Genomic DNA, 23,762 nt, shown 5'->3' on the forward strand with positions numbered 1-23,762 from the left:
AGCGCTGCCTGGTGGCGGGAGGACCGGGCGGCAGCGCTGCCTGGTGGCGGGAGGACCGGGCGGCAGCGCTGCCTGGTGGCGGGAGGACCGGGCGGCAGCGCTGCCTGGTGGCGGGAGGACCGGGCGGCAGCGCTGCCTGGTGGCGGGAGGACCGGGCGGCAGCGCTGCCTGGTGGCGGGAGGACCGGGCGGCAGCGCTGCCTGGTGGCGGGAGGACCGGGCGGCAGCGCTGCCTGGTGGCGGGAGGACCGGGCGGCAGCGCTGCCTGGTGGCGGGAGGACCGGGCGGCAGCGCTGCCTGGTGGCGGGAGGACCGGGATCGCGCAAGGTAAACAAGCTGAAATGGCGGCGGAGCGGCTGCGGCCTCGGGGCCTGGGTTTGGTGTGAGGCGGCGGGATCGAGTTTGGCTTCTATCCGACACGGTGAGTGACAGGTCTCGGGTTTAGGGTCTTTGAAATCCCTTCTCTCTCCGCTCTAATATTATTATGGAGGGTGTTTTTTTTAAGTTCGGTTTTCGTCCGTGTCAAAGGATCAAAAAAATCCTCCAAGTCGCAGCAAAAACACTTCAGGTTCCAGATGTGAAGCGAAACTCAGGCCCCAATGTGGGAGAAGCAGGAATTTCCCCAGCCTGGGAAATGACCATCATCCCGGGGGGGGGAGGGGGAGGGGGGGAGACACCACTAACCGCCCCCCCCCACCGCTAAACCCCGCCCCCCCGCTAACCCCCCCACCGCTAAACCCCGCCCCCCCGCTAACCCCCCCACCGCTAAACCCCGCCCCCCCACCGCTAAACCCCGCCCCCCGCCACCGCTAACCCCCCCACCGCTAAACCCCGCCCCCCGCCACCGCTAACCCCCCCACCGCTAAACCCCGCCCCCCGCCACCGCTAACCCCCCCACCGCTAAACCCCGCCCCCCCGCTAACCCCCCCACTGCTAAACCCCGCCCCCCGCCACCGCTAACCCCCCCACCGCTAAACCCCGCCCCCCCGCTAACCCCCCCACCCCACTGCTAAACCCCACCCCCCCACCACTGCTAAACCCCGCCCCCACCCCACCACCGCTAAACCCCGCCCCCGCTAACCCTCCCCACCGCTAAACCCCGCCCCCCACTAACCCCCCCACCGCTAAACCCCCCCCCACCCCCACTAAACCCCCCCCCCACCACACCACCGCTAACCCCCCCCACCACCACCGCTAACCCCCCACCTCTCTCCACCACTGCTAACCCCCCCACCACACCACCGCTAACCCCCCCCCCCCCTCCACCACCACCCTGTCTGCACCATTTAAAAAAAACTTGCATTTATATATCGCCTTTCCCCACCACCCAATGCCTCAGAGGAATTGACAGTTTTGGAATTGTAGTCTGTGTGGGGCAGGCACGATGGGCTGAATGGCCTCCACTGTAAATCCAGCCTGTGCACAGCAAGCTGCAATGTGGCTACCCGCTCCTTTCATGTTAATTGAGAGATAAATATTCTAGCCCAGCTCTCCTTCCAGATTGTGCCATGGGACCTTTACATTCACCCCAGAGGGCAGGCAGGACCCTTGGTTTAATGTCCCATCCAAAAGACCACACCTCCAACAGTGTGGCACTCCCCTCAGTACTGCACTCGAGTGTTGGGGTGGGACCTGAACCCGCATCCTTCTGATTCAGAGGCACGAGCACTCCCCACTGAGACAAATCATTCCGATCACCTCCTTCCATCTCTGTAGCATTGCCTGAATTCACTCCTGCCTTAGCTCTCCTGCTCCTCATGCATTTGTTACCTCCAGACTTGACCATTCCAGTGTGCTGGCGCCCCTCCTCCTGTGCAAACATGAAGTGATTCAAATACTCCTGCTGCCTGTGTTCCATCAATCACGCCAAGTCCATCTTGGCCATCTCCCCTGTGCTTTCTGACCTACACTGGTTCCTGGTTAAGTAATGTCTCTATTTTTAAATTCTCACCCATGTTTCCAATCACACTATGGCTTTGCCCTTCCCTGTCTCTGTGATCTCCTCCAACCTCACTACCCCTGGATCTCTGCACTCGGCCAATTCTGGCCTATTGAACATTCTACCACTGGAATTCTATCTCTAAATCTCACCACCTTTCTAGGTACTTTCCTATTGTAAACCACTCTTTAAAACCTAATACTCTGTCCAAGCTGTTGGTCATCACTTCGATGTTGTTACATGAGGCTCGTGTCAGGTTTTGTTTGATAACATTACAGTGAAATTCTTTGGAATGATTTATCACTTTAAAGTTTCTATATAAATACAAGTTGTTGTTGTAATACTGCCATAGCAAGTGTCTCTGTGCGGTAATACTGCCGTGACCGGTGTCTCTGTGTATGTGTGCATCTGTGCATGTATGTGCACGTGTGTATGTGCGCATGCATGCCTGTGTGTAAATCTGTGCACGCACACGTGCCTGTGTATATATGTGTGTGTGCACCTGTTTGTGTGTGTATGTGCGTGCACACACACATACCTGCCTGTGTTTGTGTGTGAGTGGCCTGCGTGTGTGTGCCTGCGAGTGTGTGCTTGTGGATCTATGCCCTTGCAATAAAGGCCAACATGCCAATCCTAATTGCTTTCTGTTCCTGCATGCTAATTTTTGCATTTCTTGTATGAGCACACCTAAGTCCCTCTGAACATCAACATTTACAAGTTTCATGCTTCCTAAAAAAAATTCTGCTTTTCTATTCTGAGGAAGAGTCATACAGACTCGAAACATTAACTCTGTCTTTCTCTCCACAGATGCTGTCAGTTCTGCTGATTTTGTCCAGCAATTTTTGTTTTTGTTTCAGGTTTCCAGCATCCACAGTATTTTGCTTTTATCTGTTTTTCTATTGTTCCATCCAAAGTGAATAACTTCTCCCTTCCCCACATAGTACTCCATCTCCATCTTGTTGCTGACTCAGTTAACCTGGATATATCTCTTTGCAGCCTCTTTGTGTCCTCCTCACAACTTGCATTCTCACCTGTCTTTCTAATGGACATTGGTCTGCCTCTATGTCCAAGATTGTAAATAGCTAAGGCCCCAGCACTGATCCTTATGGCTCTCCACTAATTACAGCTTGTCAACTCATATTGTATATTATATATATCAACTCATACTGTATATTATATATATATATCAACTCATACTGTATATTATATATATATCAACTCATACTGTATATGATATATATATCAACTCATACTGTATATTATATATATATCAACTAATATATTATCCCCAACTCTAGGATATTAAACTTTGGCATAGCACTTTTTTTTTGTTCATTCATGGGATTTGGGTGCTGCTGGCTAGGCCAGCATTTATTGCCCTCGTTCAGAGGGCTTTTAAGAGTAAACCACATTGCTGTGGGTCTGGAGTCACATGTAGGCCAGACTGGGTAAGGACAAGATTTCCTTCCCTAAAGGACATTAGTGAACCCAGTGGGTTTTCCTGACAATCGGCAATGGGTTCGTGGTCATCATCAGACTTTTAATTCCAAAATTTTAATGAATTCACATTTCACCATCTGCCATGGTGGGATTTGAACCCAGTTCCCTAAAGCATTACCCTAGGTCTCTAGAATACTAGTCCAGTGACAATACCACCATCCCCCCAAATAACTTTTGGAAATCCAGGTAAATCAAATGTACTGATTCCCTTATCTACCCTACTAGTTACATCCTTTAATAAACTTGTCAAACACTAAAACCTTGTAAAACCTTGTTGGCTTTGATCATTCTGTTATGGACTCGAGTTTGGGGTAGTCTGAATTATTATCACTGTTCCCCCCTTCTGCCCCTGACAATGGTAGGTTTAATTCTAATTTAATTTTGTTTCCCTTATTACCATTTCTCTTGTTGAAATTGGCTGTGGTGTGTTTCCCAAACCCGTTTCTGAGGTCAAATATTAACAATAATCACACAGCAAATTCTTTTAAGGTGAAACAAAACTAGGATTTATTAACACATTCAAATCCTGAGGGATCGCAGCACATTCACACTCGAGCGTACAAGGTAGAAAAACAGAGAAAGGCAGAAATTACATTGCGAGTTAGTTTAAAAAAAAGTCATAAGATATTGGCATATAGAGTCCAGTAAGTCCATGACCAGCAAAGATACTTTTAGGTGGCTTTACCTGGCAGAATTCCTGATCTTGGTCCTAAGAACTCGGCTGAGGCGGTTGAAGATGCAGCAAAGAATTCTTGTATTCTGGGAGGCAGTTCACTCTGTGGACGAAATGCAGAATTCTTTCTGGAGATCTGACTTTGAGAGAGATGGGGGTCAGAGGCAGGCTACTAGCCTGGAATCTGATCTTCTCTTCTGAGGTTAAACTGCAACTGAAGATAGAATCCAAGAGCTGCATGTTAAAGCAATTCAAACAGCTCAAGCCTCGGTCATGTGACAGGGCAGTTCCAGGTTGAGCCATTCAGCTACTATGTACTTTAAGGATCCTTTAATATTTCAACTCTTTCTTGGACTCGAACGCAAGTTCTGTCGAAGGGTCATGAGGACTCGAAACGTCAACTCTTTTCTTCTCCGCCGATGCTGCCAGACCTGCTGAGTTTTTCCAGGTAATTCTGTTTTTGTTATGTACTTTAAGGATCCTTGTTAAAACCCATTGTATTTTGAGCAGATAACTGAGGAATCATTAGCACAACGTTGGAGATAGGAGTCCCAATAGCTCTGCCTTTGTCCAGAGTTGGCTGTTGTAGATGTCTTGTCTACTAGTACTTTGTGTTGGCTTGGCTGGAATGTCAATACAATTCAAGGGGTGTCACATTCCAGGAGGTTGATGTGTTAGCTTTTGTCCAAAAGCAGAATTTAACAACAGAATATGGAAGAGAAACAAAATTTTAAGATTTTTCTGTATGCCTTCTTAGCATGGCATGCCTCCATGTTGGGAAAAAAAATGAATTCTATTTCATTTTTTTTCAAAATATGTTCAAGGAGAAGAGAAAAAAAGTAAGGAGACATACATTCATCCTGTTGTTCACTACTGAAGAAAAACAAAAATACACAGCTAGCAGGGGTGGAAAGTTCTCTGCTGCGTTCTCAGGGTTACACACGGGACAGGGTGTCAGCCAATGTGTTGGTTAAAAGGCTGCAAGATCCATCTCCAGGGTAATGGAGGAGCTCCAGCTGCTCTGGAGCTCAGCTAGATTGGGGTCCAGCAAAGGCTGGGTTTCCTACCTAACCCAGCTAGCTGGTTGGGGCTCACTGAGAGGGCTTTCGATTTATTGGCGGGAGATCTCCCACATCCATGCCATGGACTAGTGGTGGGGTACCCTCCAGCCGATCCCTGTGAATTGCTTTAAATTTCTTGGGCAGGGAAGCTCCATCCTCCCACTGCCCTTGGGGCAGGGTTGCAGACTGGGTATTTGAGATTCTGGGACCTGGCAGCTAGGGGTTCAACTGGGGAAGCCTCCTGTTCTTCCTCCTCACTGGACCCCTCCTGGCTACCCTGAGATGTGTCCGCTCTCTGGCAGACATTCTCTGGCTGATTAGGCTCTGGGTTCAATTTGGTTCTAACTACACTTGAACTCCCCTTGTGGTAGTGCTAAGGGCGGTTACTGTCTGTCCCTGACCTGTTACCTCAGGGAGGGCTTGTTTCTCAACCTATCCCATTTTGTTTGGGACACTATTGCCCTCGGGTGGCTGCTGAGCTCCTGTTGCACTGCCCTGCAGCTCATCAACTAGGTGAGGCATCTCCCTCACATCTGCATGTCTGCTTGGGGCCTTCCCTGTTCTCCCTCTCGTGTTGGAAAGACAGTGTGGGCTACCAGACCCCCTGCTCGTCCTGCAGGGGTACAAGCTTCTTTCCTTTTTAAATTGTTCTGCCTGGTTTGGAACCTTTTTGTGTCCCTATTCTCTCCCATATCTTTGGGGATATCCTTGCTTATGAGCTGGGTTAGCTTCAGCTGCTATGTCCTGCGGCTCTTCAACAGGGTGAGGCAGTTTCCTCACTTGCTCTGGAGGTATTTGGGAATCCCTCGGGCCTGCCTCGAAATTCAGAAAGGCAGGTTGGGAAACCTGACCCCCTCCTCGCCCAGCACCGGCCGGCTCCCTTTGGTTTAAATCTGGGCAAGGTGGTTTCCTCACCAGCTGAGTACAATTCGCGGACTTTCCAGGCTTCAGACAGCCAGACCTCCGGCTCATCCAGCAGGGATATGGGCTCCCTTTTTAAATTTGCTGGCTGGGTCTGGGGACTATGTGTCCCTAGTCATCTCTGGGGAGAAGGATTCCACTACCCCCTCTTTGGCTGCATCTCCTCCAGCCTTTGCTGTTCCCATCCCAGCCTTTTTGCTTCCCCCGGCTCCTCTGCTGAGCGCTGCCGGCCGGTTTCGGATGCCTGGGAGTTAACTGCAACGCTTGTTCTAGTCATTATTCACGCATAATGAACTTCCCAATTTAATTGCTGTAGATATGGGCCAGTTCCTATTCGGTCCCATGTCCTCTGGGACTCCGTGGCTCACGTTGGGCTGGCTAGCTTTTACTGCTCTGCCATGTGGCTCTTTGATTGTGTGAGGCAGCTCCCTCACTATCAGTTGAGCTGCCGGGGGAATGGCCCTGTTCCCTGTTTAATTTAGCAAAGGAGGTGTCGGCCAATTCGGTCTCTGGCTCACTCCCTTCATCTCTTTTGAAATCCATTTTCCTGACCCCTGTGAGCTTTACCGGCCCGATCTCAGCCTTTTAAATCCAGGTCACTTTCCCTGAGCCACCTTATCCCCGATCGGTTCTTTTGCCCCCCTGCAGGGCCTCTGAACTTTTATCAGCCTCGGCCTTATTGCAGAGCTTTGCTGAAATCATTTGGGTAGCTCAGCCTCTCTGGATTTTCCTGGCTTCTCAGGGCACAGTGCGCTTGGGATCCCACCAAGTCATTTCCCCGGAGTATAGCTAATTCCCTTTGTCTCCTTTCCGTTTCCTTTTGGAATTCCCTCTCTGCTTCTTGAGTTTTTAATTTCATCTCCAGTATCTGTTGCTGGTGAGCCCGTTCTCTCTCTCTCTCTCTCTCTCTCGTCCTCTCTCCTGGAACTCTTCCTCTAGTCTCCTCCTTTCCAGCTCTTACAGCTGTTTTGCGGCTATGGTAATTATCTTGGCCACAGGTCTCCAATCAGTTTTTGGTGCTGATTTTTCTATTTGTTCTGACTGAGGTCTAAAGCCTCACAGTATCTGGAGTACCTCGGGCTTTTTGGCCTCAAAAGGAACTTTTATCTGGGTTTTCCCGGCTACAACTCTCAATTGTCTCCGGCTTAGTGGGGGCTAAGATTTCACTAGTTGGTACTTCCTTTTCCATACCATTATTTGTAGTATAATTTACCACATTGCTCCAATGTGAGAGCAAAAGAATTTGCTGCGGTACGTGAATTAGTCTTACAAATAATTTCAGCCACTGAATTCAGTATCCGACTCAGACTAGTTTTAAAATTTGGACTCTGGATAGATTTTTGTGCACTTTAGTCAAATTTAGAAATGGATTAATCCTGGACATGAGCTCCCAATTCTGTTATGGACTCAATTTTGAGGCGGTTTGAATTATTATTACTGTTCCCCCCTTCTGCCCATGACAGCTGTAGTTTTAATTCTATTTTTAAATTGTTTCCTTATCACCCTTTCTATTGTTGAAATGGGCCGTGGTGTGTTTCCCAAACCCTGGTTTATGAGGTTGAGTGTTAACAATAATCCCACAGCAAATGCTTTAAGATGAAACAAAACTAGGATTTACTAACACATTCAAAACCTGAGGGGTAGATTGCAGCACATTCACACTCACGAGTACACAAGATAGAAAGGAAGGGAAAGAAGTTACAAATTGCGAATTATTTAAAAAAAAACATAAGGATTTGGCATTAATTCATGAGAGTCCAGTAACCAATGAAGGTTCTTTCAGGTGGATTTGTCCGGCATAATTCCTGGTCTTGGTCCCAGCAACTTGGTTGTAGGTTGAGGTGATTAAAGATGCAGCAAAGTATTCTTATACCCTGGGTTTTAGTTCACTCTGTAGGCGAAATACGTGATGTTCCTTCTGGAGATCAGATTTTGAAAGATAGGGAGTTCAGAGGCAAGCTGCTCGCCTGGAGTCTGGTTTCCCTTCTGAGGTTAAACCACAACTGAAGACAGAATCCGAAAGCTATATAATTGAAGCAATTCAAACAACTCAGGTCTTGGGCTGACAAGTGACAAGTAACATTCGCGCCACACAAGTGTCAGGCAATGACCATCTCCAACAAGAGAGAATCCAACCATCACCCCTTGATGTTCAATGGCATTACCATCACTGAATCCCCCATTATCAACATCCTGGGGGTTACCATTGACCAGAATCTGAACTGGACTAGCCATATAAATACTGTGGCTACGAGAGCAGGTCAGAGGCTAGGAATCGTGCAGCATGTAAATCACCACCTGACTCCCCAAAGCCTGTCCGCCACCTACAAGGCACAAATCCGGAGTGTGATGGAATACTCCCCACTTGCCTGGATGAGTGCAGCTGCAACAAGAAACTTGACACCACCCAGGACAAAGCAGCCCCATTTGATTGGCAGCCCTTCCACAAACATTCACTCCTTCCACCACCAATGCACAGCAGCAGCAGTGTGTACCATCTATAAGATGCACTGCAGAAACTCACCAAGGCCCTTTAGACAACACCTTCCAAACCCACAACTGCTACCATCTAGAAGGACAAGGGAAGCAGACACATGGGGAACATCACCACCTGCAAGTTCTCCTCCAAGTCACTCACCATCCTGGCTTGGAAATATATCGCCGTTCCTTCACTGTCGCTGGGTCAAAATCCTGGAACTCCCTCCCTAACACAAATGAGGGTGTACCTGCATCACATGGACTGCAGCGGCTCAAGAAGGCAGTTCACCACCACCTTCTCAAGGGAAATTATGGATGGGCAAGAAATGCTGGCCCAGCCAGTAACGCCCACATCCCATAAATGAATAATAAAAAAAAGGTCTTGGTCATGTGCCAGGGTGGTTTCGAGTCAAGCTATTCGGCTAACGATGTACTTTAAGGACCCATTGTATTTTGTGCAGATAACTGTGGAACCATTAGCATAACATTAGAGCTGAGTCCCAGTAGCCCTACCTTTGTCCAGAGCGGACTGGTGTAGATCTCTTGTCTACTAGCCCTTTGTGTTGGCTTGGCTGGAATGTTCTTACAATGCAAGGGGTGTTACCTTCCAGGAGGTTGATGAGTTAGCCTTTGTCCTTTTTTAAAAAACAGAATTTAAACAAGAGAATATGGAAGAGAAACAATTTTTTAAGACTTTTTTTCTTCATGGTGTGATGATACTATAATTTTCTAAATGTAGTGTTAAGATAAATCCGCAGGCCTGGATGAGATGTATCCCAGGCTGTTGAGCGAGGCAAGTGAAGAGATATCAGGGGCCCTGGCAGTAATTTTCAAATCCTCTCTGGCCACGGGTGAGGCGCCAGAGGACTGGACGACTGCTAACGTTGTCCCATTACTAAAAAAGGGAGGAAAGGATAGACCAGGAAATTACAGGCTAGTCAGTCTAACCTCAGTGGTTGGGAATTTACTAGAAAGAATCTTGAGGGACAGAATATATCTGCTCTTGGAGAGACACAGATTAATCAGGGATAGTCAGTTTGGATTTGTTAAGGGAGGGTTGTGTTTGACAAATTTGATTGAATTTTTTGAAGAGATAACCAGGAGTGTTGATGAGGGTAATGCATTTGATTTGGTCTACATGAACTTTGGCAAGGCTTTTGATAAAGTCCCTCATGGCAGACTGGTCAAGAAAGTAAGAGCCCAAAATTGGCTGAGAGGCAGGAAGCAGAGGGCCATGGTAGAGGGATGTTTCTGTGATTGGAAGTCTGTTTCCAGTGGGGTTCCACAGGGCTCGGTGCTGGGGCCCTTGCTGTTTGTGGTGTACATAAATGATTTTGACTCAATGTAGGGGGTATGATCAAGAAGTTCGCAGATGGCATGAAAATTGGAAGGGAGGTAAATAGTGAGGAGGATAGCCGTAAACTGCAGGAGGATATCAATGGACTGGTCAGGTGGGCAGAGCAGTGGCAAATGGAATTCAACCCGGAAAAGTGTGAGGTAATGCACTTGGGGAGGGCTAACAAGGCAAGGGATTACACTATGAATGGTAGGACCCTGGAAAGTACTGAAGATCAGAGGGACCTTGGTGTGCATATCCATAGATCCCTGAAGGTAGCAGGGCAGGTAGATAAGGTGGTTAAGAAGGCATATGGGATACCAGCCTTTATTAGCCGAAGCGTAGAATACAAGAGCAGGGAGGTTAAGCTGGAACCTTAAAAAACACTGGTTAGGCCACAACTGGAGTACTGTGTGCAGTTCTGGTCACCACATTATAGGAAGGATGTGATTGCACTGGAGAGGGTGCAGAGGAGATTCACCAGGATGTTGCCTGGGCTGGAGGGTCTGAGCTATGAGGAAAGATTGGATAGGCTGGGGCTGTTTTTCTTGGAGCAGTGAAGGTTTAGAGGGGACCTGATAGAGGTGTATAAGATTATGACGGGCATAGATAGGGCGGTTAGGAAGACACATTTTCCATTAGTAGAGGGGTCAATAACCAGGGGCATAGATTTAAGGTAAGAGGTAGAAGGCTAAGAGGGGAGTTGAGGAGAAAGTTTTTCACCCAGAGGGTGTTGGGAGTCTGGAACTCACTCCTGAAAGGGTGGTTGAGTCAGAAACTCGTAACATTTAAGAATATTTAGATATTCACTTGTGTTGCAATAGTTTCCAGGGCTATGGACCAAGTGCTGGAAAATGGGATTAGTGTCGTCAGATCTTTGTCCACCACTGTGGACAGATGGGCCGAAGGGCCTCCTGTACTGTATCCATTTACTTCTTTAATAATAGATCCCAGCAATCTCCTGATGACTGATGTTAGGCTAACTGGCCTGCAGTTCCCTGTTTTCTCTCCCCTTCCTTTCTTGAATAGTTACATTGCTAACTTCCAATCTAGTGGGACCATTCCAAAATCTAAGGGATTTTGGAAAATCATAGCCAGCACATCCACCATTTCTGCAGCTCTCTCTTTTAGAACCCTAGGGTGTAGTCATGAGGTCCCAGGGATTTGTCAGATTTTAGTCCCTTAAGTTTCTCCAATATTTTTTCTTTGCTGATATTAATTCCCTCACTCTTTTTAGCCCCTAGGTTACTGCCTATTTCTGGTGTGAAACTTGTGTCTTCCACTGTAAAGACAGACACAAAATATTTGTTCAATGCCTCTGCCATTTCCTCATTTCCCATGACAATTTCTCCTGCCTGTTTCCAAAGGGACCAACGTTTACTTTAGCTACTCTCTTCCTTTTTATATATTTATAAAAGCTCTTACAATCTGGTTTTATATTTCTGGCTAGCTTACTGTCATTCTATTTTTTCCTTTTTCACCAACTTTTTGGTGGCCCTTTACTGGTTTCTAAAACATTCACAATCCTCAGACTTGCTACTGGTTTTTGTAACATTTTAAGCCTCTTCTGGTAACCTAAGACTATCCTTAACTTCCTGAGTGAGCCATGGATGGGACTTTCTTGCGGAGTTTTTGCTTTTCAAAGGAATTTATTTTTGTTGAACATTTTGAATTGTTTCTTTCAATGTTTCCCACTGTTCAATACCTTTTAGTCTATTTACCCAATTAACCTAAGCCAGCTCTGCCTTCATATCTATGTAATTCCTGTGTATTAGTTTAAGTTTCTTGTTTGTGATTGTTTACAATCATAATATGGAATTCAATTGTATTATAATTATTATTTCCCAATTATCCCTGCCTCATTGCACAATATTAGATCTAACATAGCCTTATCCCTAAGATAAAAGCAAAAAAATGTGGATGCTGGAAATCCAAAACAAAAGTAAAAATACCTGGAAAAACTCAGCAGGTCTGGCAACATCTGCGGAGAGGAACACAGTTAATGTTTTGAGTCCAAATGACTCTTCAACAGAGCTAAGTAAAAATAGAAGAGAGGTGAAATATAAGCTGGTTGAAGCGGAGGTGGGACAAGTAGATCTGGATAGAGGGCCAGTGATAGGTGGAGATAACCAAAAGATGTCACAGACAAAAGGACAAAGAGGTGTTGAAGGTGGTGATGTTATCTAAGGAATGTGCTAATTAAAGGTAGAAAGCAGGACAAGCAAGGTACAGATAGTCCTAGTGGGGGTGGGGTGGGGTGAAGGTACAGATAGACCTAGTGGGGGTGGAGTGGGGTAAAGGAATCAAAAAAGGCTAAAAGGTAGAGATAAAGCAATGGATGGAAATACATTTAAAAATAATGGAAATATGTGGGAAAAGACAAATCTATATAAATTATTGGAAAAAAAAGGGGGGGATCAGAAAGGGGGTGGGGATGGAGGACAGAGTTCATGATCTAAAATTGTTGAACTCAATATTCAGTTCAGAAGGCTGTAAAGTGCCTAGTCAGAAGATGAGGTGCTGTTCCTCCAGTTTGCATTGAGCTTCACTGGAACAATGCAGCAGGCCAAGGACGGACATGTGGGCATGAGAACAGGGTGGAGTGTTGAAATGGCAAGCGACAGGGAGGTCTGGGTCATGCTTGCGGACGGACCGAAGGTGTTCTGCAAAGCAGTCACCTAGTCTGCATTTGGTCTCTCCAACGTAGAGGAAACCGCATTGGGAGCAATGAATGCAGTAGACGAAATTGAGGGAAGTGCAAGTGAAATGCTGCTTCACTTGAAAGGAGTGTTTGGGCCCTTGGATGGTGAGGAGAGGGGAAGTAAAGGGGCAGGTGTTGCACCTTCTGCGGTTGCATGGAAAGGTGCTGTGGGAGGGGGTTGAGGTGTAGCGGGTGACGGAGGAGTGGACCAGGAGGGAATGATCCCTGCGGAATGCCGCCGGGATGGGGGGGGGTGGGGGGGTGAAGGGAAGATGTGTTTGGTGGTGGCATCATGCTGGAGTTGGCGGAAATGGCGGAGGATGGTCCTTTGAATGCGGAGGCTGGTGGGGTGATAAGTGAGGACAAGGGGGACCCTATCATGTTTCTGGGAAGGAGGGGAAGGCGTGAGGGCGGATGCGCGGGAGATGGGTTGGACACGGTTGAGGGCCCTGTCAACCACCGTGGGTGGAAAAACTCGGTTAAGGAAGAATGAAGACATGTCAGGGGAACTGTTTTTGAAAGTGGCATCATCAGAACAGATGCGACGGAGGCGAAGAAACTGAAAGAATGGGATGGAGTCCTTACAGGAAGCGGGATGTGAGGAGCTGTAGTCGAAGTAGCTGTGGGAGTCGGTAGGCTTGCAATGGATATTGGTGGACAGTCTATCACCAGAAATTGAGACTGAGAGGTCAAGGAAGGGAAGGGAAGTATTAGAGACGGACCATGTGAAAATGATGGAGGGGTGGAAACTGGAGGCAAAATTAATAAATTTTTCCAGATCCAGATGAGAGCATGAAGCAGCACCGAAGTAATCATCGATATACTGGAGAAAGAGTTGTGGAAGGGGGCCGGAGTAGGACTGGAACAAGGAATGTTCCACATACCCCATAAAGAGACAGGCATAACTGGAGCCCATGCGGGTACCCATAGCCACACCTTTTATTTGGAGGAAGTGAGAGGAGTTGAAGGAGAAATTGTTCAGCGTGAGAACAAGTTCAGCCAGACGGAGGAGAGTAGTGGTGGATGGGGATTGTTCGGGCCTCTGTTCGAGGAAGAAGCGGAGAGCATTCAGACCTTCCTGGTGGGAGATGGAGATGTAGAGGGATTGGACCTCCATGGTGAAGAGGAGGCGGTGGGGCCAGGGAACTGGAAATTGTTGATATGATGTAGGCGTGAGAGGAATCACGGATGTAGGTGGGAAGGGACTGGACAAGGGGAGAGAGTCAGGCTGAACTTGTTCTCTCACTGAACAATTTCTCCCTAAACTTGTCTCACTTCCTCCAAATAAAAGGTGTGGCTATGGGTACCCGCATGGGCCCCAGCTATGCCTGTCTCTTTATGGGGTACGTGGAACATTCCTTGTTCCAGTCCTACTCCGGCCTCCTTCCACAACTTTTTCTCCGGTACATCGATGATTACTTCGGTGCTGCTTCATGCTCTCGTCTGGGCCTTGAAAAATGTATTAATTTTGCCTCCAATTTCCACCCCTCCATCATTTTCACATGGTCCATCTCTGACACTTCCCTTCCCTTCCTTGACCTCTCAGTCTCAATTTCTGGTGATAGATTGTCCATCAATTTCCATTACAAACCTATCGACACAGCTACCTCGACTACAGCTCCTCACACCCGGCTTCCTGTAAGGACTCCATCCCATTCTCTCAGTTTCTTCACCTCCGTCGCATCTGTTCTGATGATGCCACTTTCGAAAACAGTTCCTCTGACATGTCTTCATTCCTCCTTAACCGAGGTTTTCCACCCATGGTGGTTGACAGGGCCCTCAACCGTGTCCGGCCCATCTCCCACTCATCCACCCTCACGCCTTCTCCTCCCTCCCAGAAACATGATAGGGTCCCCCTTGTCCTCACTTATCACCCCACCAGCCTCCACGTTCACAGGATCATCCTCCGCCATTTCTGCCAACTCTAGCATGATGCCACCACCAAACACATCATCCCTTCACAACCCCCAGGAGCATTCCGCAGGCGTCATTCCCTCCGGAACATCCTGGTCCACTCCTCCATCACCCCATACACCTCAATCCCCTCCCACAGCACCTTCCCATGTAACCGCAGAAGGTGCAACACCTGCCCCTTTACTTCCCCTCTCCTCACCATCCAAGGGCCCAAACACTCCTTTCAAGTGAAGCAGCATTTCACTTGCACTTCCCTCAATTTCGTCTACTGCATTCGTTGCTCCCAATGCAGTTTCCTCTACATTGGAGAGACCAAACGCAGACTAGGTGACTGCTTTGCAGAACACCTTCGTTCTGTCTGCAGGCATGACCCAGACCTCCCTGTCGCTTGCCATTTCAATATTCCACCCTGCTCTCACACCCACATGTCCGTCCTTGGCCTGCTGCATTGTTCCAGTGAAGCTTAACGCAAACTGGAGGAACAGCACCTCATCTTCTGACTCGGCACTTTACAGCCTTCCGGACTGAATATTGAGTTCAACAATTTTAGATCATGAGCTCTCTCCTCCATCCCCACCCCCTTTCCGATCCCCCCCTTTTTTTCCCCAATAATTTATATAGATTTGTCTTTTCCCACATATTTCCATTATTTTTAAATGTATTTCCATCCATTGTTTTATCTCTACCTTTTAGCCTTTATCGATTCCTTCACCCCACCCCACCCCCACTAGGTCTATCTGTACCTTGCTTGTCCTGCTTTCTACCTTTAATTAGCACATTCCTTAGATAATATCACCACCTTCAACACCTCTTTGTCCTTTTTTCTGTGACATCTTTTGGTTATCTCCACCTATCACTGGCCCTCTATCCAGATCTACTTGTCCCCCCCGCCTTAAACCAGCTTATATTTCACCTCTCTTCTATTTTTACTTAGTTCTGATGAAGAGTCATACGGACTCAAAACGTTAACTGTGTTCCTCTCCGCAGGTACTGCCAGACCTGCTGAGTTTTTCCAGGTATTTTTATTTTAGCCTTATCCCTAGTTTGTTGCACAACGTATTGCTCCAGGAAACTGTCACAAAAGTATTCTACAAAATCATCTTCCAGACCACCATTCCCAATTTGATTGGCTCAGCCTATATGAAGATTAAAGTCTCTCACTATTACATTGCCTTTGTTAGAAGCACCAATGATTTCTTGTGTAATGCTCTGTCCTATGATATAACTACTGTTATGGTCCTATAACCTACTCCCTCTAGAGTTTTCTGGCAAGGCCAGATCCTTTCTCACTAAAGTCCTTATGTCATTGTTTATCATCAGGCTACCCCTCCTCATTTTCCATCCTGCCTATTTTTTCAAAATGTCGTGTACCCTGGAATATTTATTTCTTAACCTTGGTCACCTTGTAACCACGTCTCTGTAATGCCAATTAGATCTAAACCATTTATCTCTATTTGTGCCACTAGTTTATCTAATTTAAGGTGGATGCTTCGTACATTCAGATACAGAACTTTTACATTATTTTCTACTAGCATTTACTGCATAGACAATGATCACTGATGTAGTATCTTAAACCCTCTGTCCCTTACTGTCCCACTGTCCTTGTCTTTACCTATATCGCTACACCATCATATTATCTCAACTTTTCCCTTTGGATTTCTAAATCTAACTTCACCCAAACCCTCCCACCCTGTTACTTTAAAGCTCTATACACGACCCTAGTTATACAGTTGGCCGGGACACTGGTCACAGTTGGAATAGCTCCCTCTTCCCTGAGTACTGATGCCTGTGCCCCATGAATTGAAGCCCCTTCATGAGTCACGCGTTTAATTCTCCAATCTGCTTGACCCTATGCCAATGACATATGGCTCAGGTAACAGTGCAGAGAAGATTATCTTTGATGGTCAGTGTTTTAATTTGGTTTCTAGCTCCTCAAATTCCCTTAGCAGAACATCATTCCTGGTTCTCCCTATGTCGTTCCCATGTGGGCCATGACAAAAGGAATGAAACCAGACGGACTACCCGATATCGACCTGGGCACCGGAAACGACAATGGCAAACTCAGCCCTCTCGATCCTGCAAAGTCCTCCTCACTAACATCTGGGAGCTGGTGCCAGAATTGGGAGAGCTGTCTCACAGACCAGTCAAGCAACAGCCTGACATGGTCATCCTCACGGAATCATACCTTACAGATAATGTCCCAGACTCCACCATCACCATCCCTGGGTATGTCCTGTCCCACCGACAGGACAGACCCAGCAGAGGTGGGGCACAGTGATATACAGTCAGGAGGGAGTTGCCCTGGGAGTGCTCAATATCGACTCCGGACCCGATGAACTCTCATGGCTTCAGGTCAAACGTGGAAACCTTCTGCTGATTACCACGTACCGCCCTCCCTCAGCTGATGAATCAATGCTCCTCCATGTTGAATACCACTTGGAGGAAGCACTGAGGGTGCAGAATGTACTCTGGGTGGGGGACTTCAATATCCATCACCAAGAGTGGCTCGGTAGCACCATCATAGACCGAGCTGGCCGAGTCCTAAAGGACATAGCTGCTAGACTGGGTCTGCGGCAGGTGGTGAGGGAACCAACAAGAGGGAAAAACATTCTTGACCTCATCCTCACCAACCTGCCTGTCGCAGATGCATCTGTCCATGTAGGACTGACCATCACACAATTGCTGTGAAATCCTTCACACTGAGGATACCTCCATCATGTTGTGTGGCACTACCGCCATGCTAAATGGGATAGATTTCGAACAGACCTAGAACCTCAAGACTGGGCATCCATGAGGCGCTGTGGGCCATCAGCAGCAGCAGAATTGTACTCAAACACGATCTGTAAATTCATGGTCCGGCATATCTCCCACTCTACCATTACCATCAAGCAAGGGGATCAACCTTGGTTCCGTGAAGAATGCAGGAGGGCATGTCAGGAGCAGCACCAGGCATACCTAAAAATGAGGTGTCAACCTGGTGAAGCTATAACACAGGACTACTTGCATGCCAAACAACATAAGCAGCAAGTGATAGACAGAGCTAGGTGACCCCACAACCAACAGATCAAATCTAAGCCCTGCAGTTTGCCACATCCAGTCGTGAATGGCGGTGGTCCATTAAACAACTCAATGGAGGAGGATCCACAAATATCCCCACCCTCAATGATGGGGGATCCCAGCACATCAGTGCAAAAGATGAGGCTGAATTTAGCATTCAGTTTGGGAGTGAGAAACTTGGGTCGGAAACAACTGTACTAAACTTAAATAAGGATAATTGCAGTGGAATGAGGGCAGTGTTGGTTGGAGTGGACTGGGAAACGAGTTTAGCAGAAAAGGAGGTTGATGAACGTTGGCAGACGTTTAAGAAAATAGTTCATGACTCTCAACAAAGATATATCCCAGTGAGGAAGAAGGATTCAAGGAAGAGGATAAACCAAACATGGTTAACCAAGGAAGATAAGGATAGTATCAAATTGAAAGAAAAAACATACAATGTGGCAAAGATTAGTGGTAAGCCAGAGGATTGGGAAAGTTTTAAAAACCAACAAAAGATGACCAAAAAATAATAAAGAGGGAGAAAATAAACTTTGAAGGTAAAATAGCAAGTAATATAAAAATGGACAGTAAGAACTTCTTCAAATATATAAAAAGGAAGAGAAGGGTCAAAGTGAACATAGGCCCCTTTGGGAATGAGGCTGGGTAAATAATAATGGGGAAACCAGGAAATGGAGAGGAGTAGAATAAATACTTTGCTTCAGGCTTCACAGTAGAAGATACCAATAGCATTCCAAAAAATACTAAATAACCAAGGGGAAAAAGTGGGGGAGGAAATAAATATAATAACTATCATTAAAGAAAAAGTACTAGGGAAACTAATGGGGCTAAAGGCCAATAAGTCCCCTGGATCTGATGGGTTGCATCCTAGGATATTAATGGAAATGGCTACAGAGATGGTGGATGGACTGGTAGTAATCTTCCAAGAATCCTTAGTTTCTAGAAAAGTCCCAGAGGATTGGAGAATCGCCAATGTAATACCCTTACTCAAAAAGGGAGGGAGACAAAAACAGGTAATTATAGGCCAGTTAGCTTAACCTCTATCATTGGGAAAATGTTAGAGTCTATTATAAAAGATGTAAAAGCAGAGCATTTAGAAATACCTAATCTAATTAAGCAGAGTCAACATGGCTTAAGAAGGGGAAATCATGCTGAACAAATTTATTCGAATTCTTTGAGGAGGTAGCAAGCTGGATAGATAAAGGGGAACCATTAGATGTAATATATTTGGTTTCCAAAAAGCATTCGATAATGTACCGCACATAAGGCTACTTAATAAGATAAGAGCCCATGGTGTTGGGGGTAGTGTATTATCATGGATAGAGGTTTGGATAACTAATAGAAGACAAAGAGTTGGGATAAGAGGGGCATTTTCAGAATAACAACTTGTAACTAGTGGAGTGCCACCAGGATCAGTGCTGGGACCTCAATTATTTGCAATATATATTAATGACTTGAATGAGGGAAGTGAATGTACTATCGCCAAGTTTGCGGATGACACAAAAATAGGTGGGAAGGCAAGTGGTGAGGGTGACACAAGGAGTCTACAGGGGGATATAGACAGGTTAAGTGAATGGGCAAAAAATTGGCAGATGGAATATAATGTGGGAAAATGTGAGGCTATGCACTTTGGCAGGAAGAATAGAGCAGCTGAATATTATTTAAATGGAGAAAGATTGCAGAAAGCTGCAGCATAGAGGGATTTGGGAGTCCTCGTGCATGAATCCCAAAAAGCTAACATACAAGTTAAGCAGGTAATAGGGAAGGCAAATGGAATGTTGGCCTTTATTTCAAAGGGAATGGAGTATAAAAATAGGGAAGTCTTGCGAAAACTATACAAGGCACTAATTAGACCACAGCTAGAATACTGTGAACAGTTTTGGTCCCTATACCTAAGGAAAGATATACTGGCATTGGAGGCAGTCTAGAGAAGGCTCACTAGGTTGATCCTGGGTATGGAGGGATTTTCTTATGAGGAGAGGTTGAGTAGGTTGGGCCTGTACTCATTGGTGTTTAGAAGAATGAGAGGTGACGTTATTGAAATATATAAGATTCTTAAGGGTCTTGACAGGGTAGATGCTGAGAGATTGTTTCCCCTTGTGGAAGAGTCCAGGACCAGAGGGCATAATCTCAGAGTAAGGGGGTGCCCACGTAAAACAGAGATGAGGAGGAATTTCTTCTCAGAGGGTAGTCAATCTGTGGAATTCTTTGCCACAGAGGGCTGTAGAGGCTGGGTTATTAACTATTTCAAGGCTGAGATAGACATTTTTAATCAATAAGGGAATCAAGGGTTATGGGGAAAAGGCAGGAAAGTAGAGTTGAGAATTATTAGATCAGCCATGATTTCATTGAATGGCGGAACAGACTCGATGGGCCGAATGGCCTTCTTCTGCTCCTACATCTTATGTTCTTATGGTCTCCAGAAGTGCTGATCCATCTCAACCTCCTCCGCAGGTCCCCAGCATCACTGGTGCCAGTCTTCACCCGATTCCATTCACTCCATGTGATATCAAGAAATGGCTGAAGACAGTGGATAGTGCAAAGGCTATAGGCCCCGACAATATTCCGGCAATAGTGCTCCAGAACTTGCTGCGCCCCTAGCAAATTTTCCAGTGGAAAATTGCCCCGGTCTGTCCTGTTGACAAAAAACAGGACAAATCCAACCCAGTCAGTTACTGGCCCATCAGTCTGCTCTCCGTCATCAGTCTGCTTTCCATCATCAGTAAAGTTTTGTTAAATTTTGGTCATGGAATGTGGGTGTCGCTGGCTAGGCCAGCAATTATTGCCCATTCCTCGTTGTCCTTGTTCAGAGGGCAGTTAAGAATCACATGTAAGGATGGCAGATTTCCTTCCCTAAAGGACATTAGTGAACCAGTTTTTATGACAATCAACAATGGTTTCGTGGTCATCATCAGACCTTTAATTCCAGGTTTTTATTGAATTCAAATTTCGCCATCTGCTTTGGCGGGATTCGAACCCAAGTCCCCAGAGCATTATTACCCTGGGTATTTGGAATATTAGTCCACTGACAATACCACTATGCCACCGTCTCCGCATTGGAATGAGAGGGTCATCTTCAGTGCGAGCAAGTGGCACTTGCTTAGCAATAACCTGCTCACTGCCAAGTTTGGGTTTCGCCAGGGTCACTCAGCTCCTGACCTCATTACAGCCTTGGTTCAAATATGGACATAAGAGCTGAACTCCTGAGGTGAGGTGAGAGTGACTGCCCTTGACATCAAGGCAGCATTTGACCGAGTGTGGCATCAAGGAGCCCTAGCAAAACTGGAGTCAATGGGAATCAGGGGGAAAAATCTCCACTGGTTGTAGGCATACCTAGCACAAAGGAAGATGGTTGTGGTTGTTGGAGGTCAGCCATCATAGTTTCAGGTTATCACTGCAGGAGTTCCTCAGGGTAGTGTCCTCGGCCCAACCATCTTCATCAATGACCTTCCTTCCATCATAAGGTTAGAAGTGGGGATGTTCGCTGATGATTGCACGGTGTTCAGCACCATTCGCAACTCCTCAAATACTGAAGCAGTCCATGTCCAAATGCAGCAAGACCTGGACAATATCCAGGCTTGGGCTGACAAGTGGCAAGTAACATTTGTGCCACACAAGGGCCTGGCAATGACCATCTCTCACAAGAGAAAATCCAACCATCGTCCCTTGACATTTAATGTCATTACCATCACTGAATCCCCCACTATCAACACTCTGGGGATTACAGTTGACCAGAAACTGAACTGGACCAGCCCTATAAATACTGTGGCTACAAGAGCGGTTCAGAGGCTAGGAATCCTGCAATGAGTAACTCGCCTCCTGACTCCCCAGAGCCTGTCCACCATCTATATGAAATCAGGAGTGTGATGGAATATTCTTCACTTGCCTGGATGAATGCAGCTCCAACAACACTGAAGAAGCTTGACACCATCCAGGACAAAGCAGCCCACTTGATTGGCACCCCATCCACAAATATTCACTCCCTCTGCCACTGACACACAGTAGCAGCAGTGTGTACCATCTACAAGATGCACTGCAGGAATTCACCAAGGTTTCTTAGACAATACCTTTCAAACCCACGACCACTACCACCTAGAAAGACAAGGGCAGCAGATAGATGGGAACACCACCACCTGGAAGTTTCCCTTCAAGCCACTCACCATCCTGACTTGGAAATATATCGCTGTTCCTTCACTGTCACTGGGTCACAATCCTGGAACTCTCTCTGTAACTGCACTGTGGACTACACCACATGGACTGCAGTAGTTCAAGAAGGCAGCTCACCACCACCTTCTCCAGGGCAACTAGGGATGGACAATAAATGCTGGCCCAGCCAGCGAAGCCCACATCCCATGAATTAATATATAAAAAAAGTGACAACTGGATTCTCCTCCTCACAGTCCAAGCTCCTCTCCAACCACAAGGCAATGTTCTTAACCCTGCACCAGGCAGGCAATACAACCTTCGGAACTCCTGGTCGCAGCTGTAGAGAACAGTTTCTATCCCCCTGACTATACTGTCTCCACATTCCTCTTCACTCTTCCCCCCCCCCACCCCCCTAAATGGCATCCTTCACCATGGTGCCATGGTCAGTCCCTTCATCCACCTTGCAGCCCTTCTCCCCATCCACACAGGTAGTCAGATCTCACACCTGTTGGTCAGAGTCAAGGATTGAGGCTCCTCCATCACTACATGTTGGATCCTTTGCAGTTTAATTTAAACTAAGGGGTGGGATTGTCCCCTGGAAGGAAGTGCACAGGTAACCCTGCAATGCCTGCAGCTCAGATTCCAGCCCAGCAATTCTGAGCCAAATTTGCTTGAGCTGCAGACACTTCATGTAGATATGGTCATCCCGGACTGCAATGCATTCTACAGATTCCCAGATATTGCAGTCATGGCACAACACTGCCCTGCTATGTCTGTGGAATCTTATTTATTAATCAATTAGTTATTAGTTGAAAACAAAAACAGAATTACCTGGAAAAACTCAGCAGGTCTGGCAGCATCGGCGGAGAAGAAAAGAGTTGACGTTTCGAGTCCTCATGACCCTTCGACAGAACTTGCGTTCGAGTCCAAGAAAGAGTTGAAATATAAGCTGGTTTAAGGTGTGTGTGTGGGGGGCGGAGAGATAGAGAGACAGAGAGGTGGAGGGGGGGGGCTGTGGTTGTAGGGACAAACAAGCAGTGATAGAAGCAGATCATCAAAAGATGTCAACGACAATAGTACAATAGAACACATAGGTGTTAAAGTTAAAGTTGGTGATATTATCTAAACGAATGTGCTAATTAAGAATGGATGGTAGGGCACTCAAGGTATAGCTCTAGTGGGTTTTTTTTTATAATGGAAATAGGTGGGAAAAGGAAAATCTTTATAATTTATTGGAAAAAAAAAAGGAAGGGGGAAACAGAAAGGGGGTGGGGATGGGGGAGGGAGCTCACGACCTAAAGTTGTTGAATTCAATATTCAGTCCGGAAGATTGTAAAGTCCCTAGTCGGAAGATGAGGCGTTGTTCCTCCAGTTTGCGTTGGGCTTCACTGGAACAATGCAGCAAGCCAAGGACAGACATGTAGGCAAGAGAGCAGGGTGGAGTGTTAAAATGGCAAGCGACAGGGAGGTTTGGGTCATTCTTGCGGACAGACAGCAGGTGTTCTGCAAAGCGGTCGCCCAGTTTACGTTTGGTCTCTCCAATGTAGAGGAGACCACATTGGGAGCAACGAATGCAGTAGACTAAGTTGGGGGAAATGCAAGTGAAATGCTGCTTCACTTGAAAGGAGTGTTTGGGTCCTTGGACGGTGAGGAGAGAGGAAGTGAAGGGGCAGGTGTTGCATCTTTTGCGTGGGCATGGGGTTGTGCCATAGGAGGGGGTTGAGGAGTAGGGGGTGATGGAGGAGTGGACCAGGGTGTCCTGGAGGGAGCGATCCCTACGGAATGCCGATAAGGGGGGTGAAGGGAAGATGTGTTTGGTGGTGGCATCATGCTGGAGTTGGCGGAAATGGCGGAGGATGATCCTTTGAATGCGGAGGCTGGTGGGGTGGTAAGTGAGGACAAGGGGGACCCTATCATGTTTCTGGGAGGGAGGAGAAGGCGTGAGGGCGGATGCGCGGGAGATGGGCCGGACATGGTTGAGGGCCCTGTCAACGACCGTGGGTGGAAAACCTCGGTTAAGGAAGAAGGAGGACATGTCAG

General features: G+C 46.9%; 1 protein-coding gene across 2 annotated transcripts in view; it reads left to right on the plus strand.

Moving 5' to 3' along the window:
* The first annotated feature begins 304 nt into the window (after window positions 1-304).
* ncoa1 (nuclear receptor coactivator 1) overlaps window positions 305-23,762 on the plus strand; it is a 131,887-nt gene continuing 108,429 nt past the window's right edge. The window contains exon 1 of one of the 2 annotated variants that reach the window (XM_041216914.1): window positions 305-420. The gene's annotated coding sequence lies outside the window, so the exon portion shown is untranslated. The remainder of the gene's footprint in view (window positions 421-23,762) is intronic. The other variant, XM_041216924.1, reaches the window with a different exon arrangement.

Source organism: Carcharodon carcharias, chromosome 2, assembly GCF_017639515.1.
Source record: "Carcharodon carcharias isolate sCarCar2 chromosome 2, sCarCar2.pri, whole genome shotgun sequence".
NCBI lineage: Eukaryota > Metazoa > Chordata > Chondrichthyes > Lamniformes > Lamnidae > Carcharodon > Carcharodon carcharias.